Source organism: Bombina bombina, chromosome 6 (genome assembly GCF_027579735.1).
Source record: "Bombina bombina isolate aBomBom1 chromosome 6, aBomBom1.pri, whole genome shotgun sequence".
Classification (NCBI taxonomy): Eukaryota; Metazoa; Chordata; class Amphibia; order Anura; family Bombinatoridae; genus Bombina; species Bombina bombina.
The window spans coordinates 261,988,269-262,000,768 of record NC_069504.1 but is presented as its reverse complement, the minus strand read 5'-3'; the positions used below and the strand labels follow the sequence as shown (position 1 = coordinate 262,000,768).

Here is a 12,500-nt window from a genome sequence, read left to right as displayed (position 1 = left end):
ATGGTTCACCATACAGGTCAAAGCAGAAGGCACAAGTTTAGGGTTCACCATAAAGGTCAGAGCCGAAGGCACATGTTAATGACTCAACATACAGGTCAGAGCAGAAGACACAGGTTCATGGTTCATCATCCAGGTCAGGGCAGGAGGCACATGAGCACAGTTAACCATACAGGTCAGGGCATGAGGCACAGATTCATGGTTAATCATAAAGGTCAGGGAAGGAGGCACAGGTTCATGGATCATCATACAGATCAGGGCAGGAGACACAGGTTCAAGGTTTACCATACAGATCAGGGTAGGAGGCACAGATTTACAGTTCACCATACAGGGCCGGAGGTACCGGTTCACAGTTCACCTCACAGGTCAGGGCACAAGGCACAGGTTTGCGGTTCACCATACAGGGCAGGGCAGTAGGCACAGTTTCACGGTTTACCATACAGGTCAGACAGGAAGCACAGGTTCACAGGTTCAACATACAGGTCAGGGTAGGAGGCACAGGTTCATGGTTCACCACAGAAGTCAAGGGCAGGAGGCAGAGATTCATGGTTCACCATACAGGTCAGAGCAGGAGGCACAGGTTCATGATACAGGTGAGGGCAGGAGGCACAGGTTCAAGGTTCATCATACAGGTCAGGAGGCACAGGTCATGGTTCCTAATACAAGTCAGGGCAGGAGACACAGGTTCAATGTTCACCGTACAGATTAGGGCACAAGGCACAAGTTTCCGGTTCACCATACAGGGCAGTAGGCACAGTTTCACAGTTCACAATACAGGTCAGACAGGAAGCACAGGTTCATAGTTCACCATACAGGTCAGGGTAGGAGGCACAGGTTCATGGTTCGCCACAGAAGGCAGAGGTTCATGGTTCACTATACAGGTCAGGTCCGGAGGCACAGGTTCATGGTTCACCACACAAGTCAGGGCAGAAGGCACAGGTTTATGCTTCCCCATATAGGTCAGGAGGCACAAGTTTATGGTTCACCATACAGGCCAGGACAGGAGACCCAGGTTCATGATTCAACATACAAGTCAGGGCAGAAGGCACAGGTTTATGGTTCACCATACAAGTCAGGGCATGAGGCAGACCTTGTATTATAATATAGGAGTCTCACATAAAGAACACTACACAGCACTACACAGTTGCCGTACCAACGAGACTTCTTGGATCATCTCACCTGAGCGGCGAGGTTTCAAATATATGAGGCCCCAAGTGAGAATCCCTAATAAAATATAAAAGAAAGATATGTATGATTAATGTGAGTGATGGGGAATGTTTGCAGGGTTAAAGGGATAGAAAGGTCAAAATTGAAATATGCATGGATGCATTTCAGTTTTAGAGGCATTTTTGCAATATTCTTCCATTAGTAAAATATGTCTATTAAAAGTTATTACTGTTTTTAAGCAGTATACTCACATGTGGCTTATATGACACAAATTATGTCTGCTGACACCTCGGACAGCTATAGGAGCAGACATGGTGTTTAAATTCTGATCCTTATGTCCAGGGGTCAGCAACCTTGGTCCCCTAGATGTTTTGGAACTACATTTTCCATGATGCTGAGACACTCTTTAGGCTGTCTGAGCATCATGGGAAATGTAGTTCCAAAACATCTGGGGGCCCAAGGTTGCTGACCCCTGCTCTAGTCACACATAGCATATGTGTGTATGCTGCTGACACAGTAATAATTTTTACTAGAAACATTTTTGCTAATGGAAGTATATTGATTCAATCAGCTGTACCAAGGGCAAAGAAGCTGAGATCCCAAGGCTGATGCATTTCAATTTAATGCATTGGTCTTGGAATCTCGGCTTCTTTGCCCTTGGTTCAGCTAATCTTTTTTTGGGCTGGGTGAAGACATTCTGTTGCCTGGGTAAACCAACGATAGTCAGAAACCTCAAATATTAATGTTCAGCAGACTGAAATTTTATCAGAGAATTCTGGTACCCAGCTAACAATCGGCTATATTACGAGTTTTGCGGTACAGCTATATCGCTGAAAAATTGGCCATTGCACGTGGAATGGCAGGTAACGCATATTACAAGTCACTGCGGTATAACTATACCGCAAGCATTTTAGCCTGTAACGCAATGTCCATTCCGCCTCCTGGATGAAGACTTCTCGCTGCCTGGATGGAGATGGATGTCCGGACTTCAGGAACCATGACTAGATTTTATGGGGTTAGTGTAGTGTTAGGTTTTTTAAAAAAAAATTTGTGTGGGCTTTTTTTTTTAGATTAGGTATGGGCACCGTAAAAGAGCTGAATGCCCATTTAAGGACAGTAAAAGAGCTGAATGCCCTTTTAAGGCCAATGCCTATACAAAGCCCCTTTAGGGGCAATGGGTAGCTTAGGTTTTTTTTAGACTTCATTTTTTTTATTAGAGTTGTTTAACTTAGGGCAATGCCCTTCAAAAGGCCCTTTTAAGGGCTATTGGTAGTTTATTGTAGGTTAAGGGGTGTTTTTATTTTGGGGGGCTTTTATTTTTATAGGACTATTAGACGAGGTGTAATTGTTTTTTTTTTATGATTTTGTTTGTTATTTTTTGTAATCTTTTTCGTAATTTAGTGTTTATTTTCTTTTTAATGTTAGATTTTTTTAATTTTTTTTTCGTAGTATTAGGTTTTTTTTTGCATTTTTTATTTAGGTTTTCAATTTGTAGTTTATTTTATTAGAATAGTTATGTTAAGTTTATATTTATAGTTTAAATTTTTTGTTTTTTATTTCACAGGTAAGTTTTTATTTTAAGATAGTTATATTGTAACTTTAAGTTAGGGGGTGTTAGATTTAGGGGTTAATAGTTTAATTTAGTGTTTTGCGATGTGCGGATCCGGCGTTTTAGGGGTTAATAGGTTTTATTTATTAGTTGTGATGTGGGGGCCGGCGGTTTAGGGGTTAATAGCTATATTTAGTGTTGTGATTTCAGGGAGCAGCGGGTTAGGGGTTAATCACTTTATTTAGGTGTCAGCGATAACAGGGGGCGACGGATTAGGGGTTAATTACAGACTCAATGACACTTTACTGACTGTTACAGACGAGGAACAGGACTTGGGAATTATTATTTCAGATGATTTAAAACTTAGTAAACAATGTAGTAATGCAGCGAGTAAGGCTAGCAGAATGCTTGGATGTATTGGTAGAGGTATTTGCAGCAGAAATAGTAAGGTTCTTATGCCACTTTATAGATCATTAGTTAGGCCTCATCTTGAGTATTGTGCGCAGTTCTGGAGGCCATATCTTCAGAAGGATATTAACAAACTTGAATCTGTGCAAAGGAGGGCTACCAAAATGGTACATGGTCTAAAAAATAAAACTTACCAGGATAGGCTCAATGACCTAAATATGTATAGCTTAGAGGAGAGAAGGGAAAGAGGTGATATGAATGCAACTTTCAAGTACATTAAAGGGTTTAGTAAAACTGAGGCTGTGGGTATTTTACATAAAATGGAAAATTCAAGAGCAAGGGGTCATGAGCTCAAGCTAAAGGGTAGTAGATTCAGGAGTAATTTGAGGAAGCACTTCTTTACAGAAAGAGTGATTGATTTATGGAATAAACTTCCTCAAGAGGTAGTAGCAACAAACACTGTGGGGGACTTTAAAAATGCATGGGACAAGCATAGGGCTATCCTACGAACTAGATAAGTTTATACTGTTAGGTAAGGTCGGGCAGACTTGCTGGGCCTATGGCTCTTATCTGCCGTCAATATCTATGTTTCTATGTTTCTATGTTTAATAACTTTTATTAATGTTGGGGAGCACGGATTAGTGGTTAATAACTTTTATTACTGTCAACGAAGTCGGGGAGCGGTGGATTAGGGGTGTTTAGACTAGGGGTTTATGTTAGGTGTTAGGTTTGAATGTAACTTTCTTTTCCCCATAGACATCAATAGGGTTGCGTTACATCGATCTCCATTCCGCGATCACAGGTGTTAGTTTTTTTTTTAACACTTTTTCCCCATTGATGTCTATGGAGGAAAGCGTGCACAAGCACGTAAACTCAGCCCTTGGCTTTTGTGCGGTATGGAGCTTAACGCACCATACCGCACAGCACAAGGAGACTTTTTAGTAACTTGTAATAGCTGCGCTATGGAGAGTGCAATAACGCTAATTTTTTGGCGTTCGTTTCGCACCCTGTTTAGTGCAAAACTCGTAAACTATGTGATTATTAGCTGGAATATGTTTCCCCTTTGTGCCAACCATATCAAATGCTTCTTTGGTACTGTGGTCTTTCCTTGTCCAATTATAAAGCCTTTGTTCCTCTGGACTCTTACATATGATGATGCTATATTGCACGGTCATCACAGTACACATACTGGGAACCTATTACTATTTACCTGTAAAGAGACATTATATTCTGTAACTCTAAATTCATGTTCATGGGGGTTTACAATAAAGCACATTTATATTGTTATAATAAGGCTGGGCAGTATAAAATGACAACAGGAGGAAGGAACCGCTCCAAAGAGTTTACAATCTAGAGATGGACGAGTAAACGAGAAAATGTGGGAGTTGCTTTTCTGAAATTGTAGAATGTTTTGTAGCTGCAGCAATATTGAGAAGAGATAGATGGGCATTTATATTGTTAGGGTATGTTGATGAGAACATTTTACTGAAAAATAAATTGTAGTCTTCTTTTGACCAAAAGAGATAAATGGCAACCAATTTTCTTAAAGATTTAAGCACATAGCTAAACTGATTCTAGATGTACATGGAAACACTGCCCATGCAGCCATAGGTTAATCCCCCTCGTGCTGCAGAGATATCAAAAAACACTGACAAGCAAGTCAGAATTCACAACCAGTGAGAGAAGCTGTTAGTCACAGTGAGCATCCTATGTTCTGTGCGGACCCACGTGGGTTGCTGGAAGACTAAAAATGTGTTTTATGTAATTTTATCAATTTATTTGCAAATTATAACTAGTTAAAATGGTTGAGGCAGTTGCTAATAGCCTAGATTAAACCTTATTTTAGTATTTGCTTTGATCTACCATACTAACTGAGCAATCAAATCCTAATACAGAAATAGGACACATCTAATCTCTTTACCCACAGAAGCTTTGACTTAATATTACTCCATATATATTTTACACACTGTAGTTAACAATCGGCCAGCTTACGAGTTTTGCTGTATGACTATTAACGCTGAAAAATTGGCCATTACGCAGGAATGGCCAGGAACGCATATTACGAGTCACGGCGGTATAGCTATACCGCAAGCCTTTTCACCTGTAATGTCCATTCCACACTCAAAAAAATGAGGTTTGAGTGTGGGATTTTCCATAGCGCCGTATTACAGGTTGTGCGGTCCTGCTAAAATGCTTGCCTTACAGCCTATACCGACACGATCCATGCCGCCATCTGAGAGCAGTAGTTATGGATTTTGCAAAAACAAAAATGTTTCACAAAACTCATAACTAAAATGTTACAAAGTACACTAACACCCATAAACTACCTATTAACACCTTAACCGCCACCCTCCCGCATCGCAAACACTATAATAAACCTATTAACCCCTAATCTGCCGTCCACCACATTGCGACTATTAAAGGGACAGTCAAGTCCAAAAAAAACTCATGTTTCAAATAGGGCATGTAATTTTAACCCCTTAATGACCACAGCACTTTTCCATTTTCTGTCCATTTGGGACCAAGGCTATTTTTAAATTTCTGCGGTGTTTGTGTTTAGCTGTAATTTTCCCCTTACTCATTTAATGTACCCACACATATTATATACCGTTTTTCTCGCCAATAAATGGACTTTCAACATATACCATTATTTTCATCATATCTTATAATTTACTGTAAAAAAAATTATAAAATATGAGGAAAAAATGGAAAAAAACACACTTTTTCTAACTTTGACCCCCAAAATCTGTTACACATCTGCAACCACCAAAAAAAAACATATGCTAAATAGTTTCTAAATTTTGTCCTGAGTTTAGAAATACCCAATGTTTACATGTTCTTTGCTTTTTTTGCAAGTTATAGGGCCATAAATACAAGTAGCACTTTGCTATTTCCAAACCACTTTTTTTCAAAATTAGCGATAGTTATATTGGGACACTGATATCTTTCAGGAATCCCTGAATATCCATTGACATGTATATATTTTTTTTTAGAAGACATCCCAAAGTATTGATCTAGGCCCATTTTGGTATATTTCATGCCACCATTTCACCGCCAAATGCGATCAAATAAAACAAATTGTTCACTTTTTCACAATTTTTTTCACAAACTTTAGGTTTCTCACTGAAATTATTTACAAAAAACGTATGCAATTATAGCATACATGGTTGTAAATGCTTCTCTGGGATCCCCTTTGTTCATAAATAGCAGACATATATGGCTTTGGTTTTGCTTTTTACTAATTAGAAGGCTGCTAAATGCGACTGCGCACCACACGTGTATTATGCCCAGCAGTGAAGGGGTTAATTAGGGAGCATGTATGGAGCTTCTAGGGTTAATTTTAGCTTCAGTGTAGTGTAGTAGACAACCCCAAGTATTGATCTAGGCCCATTTTGGTATATTTCATGCCACCATTTCACCGCCAAATGCAATCAAATTAAAAAAAACGCTAAATTTTTCACAATTTTAGGTTTCTCACTGAAATTATTTACAAACATCATGTGCAATTATAGCACAAATGGTTGTAAATGCTTCTCTGGGATCCCCTTTGTTCAGAAATAGCAGACATATTTTGGTGTTGCTTTTTGGTAATTAGAAGGCCGCTAAGTGCTGCGGCGCATCACACGTGTATTATGGCTAGCAGTGAAGGGGTTAATTAGGTAGTTTGTAGGGAGTTTGCAGGGTTAATTTTAGCTTTAGTGTAGAACTCAGCCTCCCACCTGAAACATGAGACCCTCTGATCCCTCCAAAACAGCTCCCTTCCCTCCCCCACCCCACAATTGTCCCCGCCATCTTAAGTACTGGCAGAAAGTCTGCCAGTACTAAAATAAAAGTTTTTTTTTAAAAATAAAATAAAATACATTTTTAGCATATTTACATATGCTACTTTGTAGGATCCCCCTTAGCCCCCAACCTCCCTGATCCCCCCCAAAACAGCTCTCTAATCCCCCCCTCTGCCTTATTGGGGGCCATCTTGGGTACTGGCAGCTGTCTGCCAGTATCCAGTTTGCAAGAGAAATGTTTTTTTTTTAATTGTTATGTACTTTTTCTGTAGTGTAGCTTCCCCCCCCCCCCACAGACCAATCCCCCACCCCCTGACTAATGTATTTTATATACAGAAATACTATTTTAAAACTTTTAATACATCTTTTTTTCTGTAGTGCAGCGGTTCCCACCCGCTCCCTCCCCGTGCACGCGCCCGCCCTCCAGTGCACGCGCGCGCGCCCCCGCCCTCCCGTGCACGCGCGCGCGCCCGTGTGCGCCTCCGATCACCCCCGCCCACAATCCCGCCCCCCTACACATCATCAGGGCCATCGATGTCCGCCACCCGCCTCCCGAACCGGCTCCCACCCACCAACGAATTTAGCCGGTGATGTCTGGTGCAGAGAGGGCCACAGAGTGGCTCTCTCTGCACCGGATTGCTAAAAAAGGTTATTGCAGGATGCCTCAATATCGAGGCATCACTGCAATAACCGGAAAGCAACTGGAAGCGAGCAGGATCGCTTCCAGCTGCTTTCCAGACCAAGGACGTACGCCACATGTCCTCGTCATTAACTGTATTTTTTTTTAGGACGTGTGGCGTACGTCCTTGGTCGTTAAGGGGTTAAACAACTTTCCAATATACTTTTATCACCAATTTTGCTTTGTTCTCTTGGTATTCTTAGTTGAAAGCTAAACCTAGGAGGTTCATATGCTAATTTCTTAGACCTTGAAGGCCACCTCTAATCTAAATGCATTTTGATAGTTTTTCACCACTAGAGGGCATTAGTTCACGTGTTTCATATAGATAACATTGAGCTCATGCACGTGAATTTACCATGGAGACAGCTCTGATTGGCTAAAATGCAGGTCTGTCAAAAGAACTGAAATAAGGGGGCAGTCTGCTGAGGCTTAGATACAAGGTAATTACAGAGGTAAAACGTGTATAATTATAACTGTGTTGGTTATGCAAAACTGGGGAATTGGTAATTAAGGGATTATCTATCTTTTAAAACAATAAAAATTCTGGTGTTGACTGTCCCTTTAAATAAACCTATTAACCCCTAATTCGCTGCTCCCGGACACTAAATATAATTATTAACCTCTATTCCGCCACTTCCCGACATCGCCAACACTAAAAGTTATTAACCCCTAATCCGCTGCACAAAATTCCTTTTATAGTTGCATCTATATCCACCATATATATGGTAGAATACAAGACTTTAACACTCCTTATCTGCTGGAGCATGCCTAGAAACAAATAAGCTGCTGTGAACTCAGTTGAAATACAATGCCTGTGTTTCTGATGGAAAACACTGATAAGGGGGGTGAATCAGGCTTCTCCAGACAGCATGGCTTTGTAAGCAATTTTGCTTATTTTTTAAATTAAAAATTGCTGGCAAGTATTTTAAAATAAACAATTTTTAATGCAAATGAAGCTACTGAAATCCTATTGGCTGTTCAAATCAGCCAATAGGATTTCAGTAGCTCTCATTCTTTTGGCTGCTTTGAACAGCCAATAAGATTTAGGAAGCTCTCATCCTATTGGCTGATTTGAATTTGAAGAATCAAATCGGCCAATAGGTTATTGAATAAGGTGAGGAGATGGGGTGATAATACTTCCTTAAGTTTCTTATAAGAACCCATTGAGAAGCCATCCGGCCTCGGACTCTTTCCTGAGGGAGAATCACTGATAGCTTGTTGTATTTCTTCTAGTGTGATTGGTGTTCCTAAGTGGTTTCTCCCTTCCATAGAGAGTGTCAGTAAACCGAGGCCTTGAAAGTAACTGTTAAGGGGATCTGCAATTTCAGGGGGCGGGTCTACAGTGGGAGGATTATCACTAATACCTGCAATATTGTATAATGAGCTATAATAGTTTCTAAAGGACGATGCAATATGCTTATTGCTCTTGATTATTTGACCGTTTGGGGTCTGTAAATTGTGAATGTATGTAGCCAGCTGCGTTCTCCGAAGGCATCTGGCCAGAAGTTTTCCTGGTTTGTCTCCGCCCTTGTAGTAGTGCTGTCTTAGGAATAGGGCATTACGCTGATGTATGGTTATCAAGTGTGCTTTAAGGTCTAATCTAGTTTTAATTAACTTATCTTTGATGTTAATGCTATTCGGGTCTTGCTTATGAGCCTTTTCTAATTTTTGGATTGTATCCAGTAATTGTGTATGCTTCTCTCTAGAATCTTTGCTTTCTGCTTTATAAATAAACCTCTTATTACAGTTTTGTGAGCTTCCCAACCGCATTGCGGTGATCCAGTGGAGTTTTTGTTAAGCATGGAGTATTCTAATAGATTTTTTTTCTGTGTCAGCCAACAAAATAGGGTTGTCCAGCAGGGAGTCATCTAACCTCCACAGCCTAGTCGTGATGGGAAGATCTGGCCATAGAATAGAGCATGTCACCGGAGCATGGTCCGACCAAGTTATATGACCTATCTCGCATTGAATGGTTAATGATAGTCCGTTTGCGTCAGTGAATATATTATCTAGTCTGGTATAGCAGTTATGTGGAGGAGAGTAATAGGTGTAATCTTTGACCTCAGGGTGTAATGTTCTCCAAATGTCATGGAGGGCAAGGTTAGTGAGTGAGGTTTTGATTGCCTTTAGTACAGTCTTGGGAACACAGGAGGTGCCTTTGGAACAGTCAAGTCCAGGGTCAAATGTGAGGTTGAAGTCACCAGTTAAAATCAATGTGCCCTTTACTTGGTCTAGTATTATGTTTGACACTTTCTTGAAGAAAGCACCTTGGGATTGGTTTGGTGCATAAATATTCAGCAGCGAGAGCTGTTGACCGAAGAGAAGGCCAGTCAGAAGGATAGAAGACCCTCAGGGTCTTTATTCATTTGTAAAACCTGGAAGGGGAGGGATTTATGGATCAGGATGCCTACACCTCCCTTTTTTGGGGGGCCAGAGGTGAAGCAGGCTATGGGGAAGTGAGGAGTATTCCATTTAGGTTCCTTACCCTTTTGAAAGTGTGTCTCTTGAATCATGAGAATTTGACTCAAAAGTTTAGATAATTCTCTTAGTGTTATAGATCGTTTGCCCGGACTGTTAAGTCCTTTTACATTTATGGAGGTTAGCCTTAGAGAGTGATCGCAAAATCTGCTTTTTTCTACTCGCCATTTTCTGCGAAGCTGGGGGGAGAGAAGGGGGGAAAAAAAAGGAGGAGACAAAGTTAAAAAGAAGAGATGTAGTTTGTGGATATGAGAATAGAGAAAGAACTAGAAACCTGAGTATTCCAAACTGTACTAGTGCCCTCTGAGGGAATATAAGGAATGAACAACAGTGAGTCAGAGAAAGATTAAGTCTTAGATATCGTTCAAAAGTTTTTAGAGTAAGAAAATCAATAGGGGGAAGTATTTCCCTCTCCGGCTAGAGGAAGTATAATTCTGATGATTTTAGGTCTAAAAGGCATGTTGAGTGGTTGGGGGAAGGGACATATAGGAAATGGCATTTGTGTGATGGGGGAGGTTGAGAGGATGAATATTGCTATACTAGGGTGAAGTCACATTACTATGGTTAGTAAGAATATGATTTTGTAACTGGGGATTCAAAACCTGTCACTCCAGGAAGTAGTTAGTCACATGTTCCAGAGAGATTGTTCTCCCGTGAGTCCAGAGAGTAGAGGTCTATATGTGAGAAGAAGTGACGATTACTTAAAGAAAAATTATACTACATAGTGTAGAGAAGTGAAAATCCTGACTCTGCAATGAGGACAAAAGCTTGGGTGTGATATTGAGGATCTAATAAGGATTATGTCTAAATGTTCAAGTTTCTAAATTGTATAGGGGGATAAACCCTCTATCGCTAATATTGGTATACCCAAAAATGATTGTGTGATGTAATGTTTTTAAATGTATAGGAGTGTGCCCCCGTTCCGGGAGACAGTTACAGTCCACATATAAACATTATTTACAATAATCAAGAATACTACTTTTTAACTCGAATAACAGCATAAATAAAATAAAGATTTTCCATTTTTGTAATGATATGCTGTCCTGTGAATAAAAAATATTGTCAACGAGTAAACAAGATTAATCAGTGAAAACACTAATACTGTAATGAGCAAGAGATGAAGGGAAGGGGTGAATATATAATGGAAGTGATTGAGAGAGTAGACATTGGCATACCAGTATGGCATCCCAACGCTATGGATGGTTTGGCTAAAATTATAAAAATTGAGTTTCGTCACTAATCAGAGTCAGGGAGTGTTTGGTTTGATAGCCTCTAATGTTTGACCTCGCATAGACTTAAAGTAGTAGGGTCTATATATAAGAAAAATTCAGGACCCCTCAAGACTAAATTGTATACTGAGTGATGTTAGGTTTCTTGTCTCCATAATAAGTTTCCACGCATGGGTATTTTATTGAAAATCCACTATGGTGCAGTAGTGGGATAGTAATTCTAAGTGTTATCGGAGGACAAAATCTTTAACACTGGGAGTAAAGTGCCAAAGGTGCCCATGTGGCACAAAATGTATTACTATCTAGAAAGTGTACCCCTAATCTGGGGGACAGCTATAAACATCACATAGGCATTACATGTAATAAACAAGAACATTAACTTCAAACTTATGAATCAAACATAAACAAACCAACAATTTTCCAGTTTTAGTATTGACATTCTGCCCAATAGCTAGGTAATATGGGCATCAGGCAAACAATCTTATGTTAGTGTGAAGATAATGCCAACTCTGGGAGGGGGTACATAGGGCCCCAATTGTTAAGAGAGTTCACAGCATTTCAAGCAAGTAAAAGGGAGTAGATCTCCAACTGAAAAGGTAACTCCAAGGACCTAATAATACTCGCTCCGGAGTGGTAGGGACTCTCTTATGTGAGATAAGAAGTACAGGCAGTCTATAGAGAGAACAATAATTGGGAGCAGGCCGTCCTAATGTGGATCATTTTGTTCCAATGCGTTTTGATAATCCGAGCAGGTCTCCGGAGGGCGATGGTCAGAGTCATTAAAGCCCCCAAGGTTAGAAGGTATGGACAGTTCTTTATAGAAGAGCACAGAGTCCTCTTCAGGTTTGTAGGTGGCTGATTTATTGCCATTTGATGCTGTTAAGGACACCGGAAATCCCTATCTATATTGGATCTTGTTTCTCCTAAGAGTGGCGGTAATAGGTGCGAGTTCTCTCCTTTATTGGAGTGTTGTCTGGGAGAGGTCTGAGAGCAAAAGTATTTCTTCTCCTGCATGGAAAATAGGGTGTTTAATCCTTGAACAGCGAAGAAGCTCCTCTTTGTCTTTGTACCTTAAGAATTTTACTATTATGTCCCTAGGTGGGGCTTTAGGGGGAGGCTTAGGTCTTAAGGCCTGGTGGGCCCTCTCGATGGGTACATCCTCTGCAGAGGGGTTCTCTTTTATGACTTTAAATAGTGCTTGTAAATAGCCC

At 40.4% G+C, this 12,500-nt stretch overlaps 1 protein-coding gene across 2 annotated transcripts in view; it reads left to right on the top strand.

Moving 5' to 3' along the window:
• The window catches only part of LOC128662831 (carboxypeptidase M), a 281,631-nt gene that overhangs the window by 171,231 nt on the left and 97,900 nt on the right, over window positions 1–12,500 (top strand). The gene's annotated exons all lie outside the window — the stretch shown is intronic.